Source organism: Petaurus breviceps, unplaced genomic scaffold, assembly GCF_028583685.1.
Source record: "Petaurus breviceps papuanus isolate PSGF00001 unplaced genomic scaffold, PetGlider_PUasm1.0 188, whole genome shotgun sequence".
NCBI classification, from domain to species: Eukaryota; Metazoa; Chordata; class Mammalia; order Diprotodontia; family Petauridae; genus Petaurus; species Petaurus breviceps.
The window spans coordinates 42288071-42289742 of NW_027185804.1; the positions used below are offsets into that span (position 1 = coordinate 42288071).

The window sequence follows — 1672 nt, forward strand, 5'->3', positions numbered from 1 at the left end:
TAAATATGCTGCACATACAAATATGTTCACATATGTCCTCTAAACATGGCTAAGAAGAACCAAAAAATCCTTATCACATGTCTTTTGGACATGACCAAGCTTCCTCTTTAGATGTTTGTGCAAGTATAAATTAATCTGCAAACACTTATTGTGAGTCATCATTATGTAATCTTGGAGAAACACAGATATGGTGGAAATTGTGGTGTTATTTAACCTGTAATTTATTTTGGACAATTCTCTTCACTGCATCCATCACATTTTTGTTCCTCGGGCTATAGATCAAGGGATTTACGAAAATATAGAAAACTGCTACAATTTTCCCTTGTTCTACAGACGTCTCTGAGGTGGGTCTTAGATACATGCAAAAAAGAGTCCCATAAAAAACAGTGATAGCTGTCAGGTGGGAGCCACAGGTAGAGAAAGCTTTACGCCGGCCCTCAGTTGACTAGATGCACAGGATAGCCATGAATATGAACACATAAGAGATAAGAACATTGTAAGAGAGCAAGTAAGGTTAGCACCAGCAACAATAAATATGGCAGATTTTTTTGATGTAAGTGTCTGAGCAGGAGAGGACCATGAGTGGTGGGTCAGCACAGTAGAAGTGGTTAATCTCATTAGGGCCACAGAAGGATAGATGGAGTATCAAGATGGTTTGTATCAAGCCATTGACAAAACCATAGATGTAGGGTGCTGTGACCAGAGAGATGCAGACGTTCTTAGACACTTTGCTACTGTAGAGCAGTGGATTACAGATAGCCACATAACGGTCATAAGCCAAAGCTGTGAGCATGTAATAATCTGTCATCACCAAGGCAATGAAAAAGTGAAACTGTACAATGCAGCCAACAAAGGAAATGGTTTTTCTTTGAGATAAAAAATTGACCAGCATCTGAGGAGTGACATTGGTGGAATAACAAAGATCCACAAATGATAACTGGCTGAGGAAAAAGTACATGAGAGTCTGAAGTTTGGGGTCACTCCTGATCAGTGCAATCATTCCCACATTCCCCACTACAGTAATGAGGTAGATGAGTAAAAATATTACAAAGAGGATGGGCTGCAACTCCAGATGGTTAGTAAGTCCCAAGAGAATAAACTCGGTGACCATGGTATGGTTTATCTTGGACATTTTGTTCAGTTAATACCTAAGAAGGACAAAAAGGGAAAATAAGCATGACCATTTCCTGTTAGGTATTATACTTTACTTTCCTATATCTTCCATGCCATCTTTTTCCTCTGTACTCTCCTACACATGGCCCACTGAGAACTAGAGTAGCAGGCATTCCTTGGCTATTTGGAAGCACCTGATTTATTCTAGAACTGAACATTTTAATGATCTTTAAATTCATAATGAATTAACATATGATCATAGAAGCTAAAAGGTAGATCTTATTTTGAAGTTTCACAAATAGACACAAATTGAAATAATCAATAGAGGGAAGTTATTATCATTAAGGGGAATGAGGCAAGGCTTATTGTAAAAGTTGAAATTTTAACTGGGACTTTAAGCCAAATAAGTCAGGTAGATATGAAGAGGGAGAGAATTCCAGGCATACCAGATGGTTAATAAAAATTCACCATCCAGACATGGATTTTCTTTTGTGAGGTACATCAAAGAGGTCAATCTGTCACTGGAAAACAGAGAACCAGAGGTAGGCAGAATATAGTA

At 38.2% G+C, this 1672-nt stretch overlaps 1 pseudogene; it reads right to left on the reverse strand.

Moving 5' to 3' along the window:
• Window positions 1–205: 205 nt before the first annotated feature.
• LOC138163620 (olfactory receptor 5M5-like) lies at window positions 206–1132 on the reverse strand (annotated as a pseudogene).
• Window positions 1133–1672: the final 540 nt, after the last annotated feature.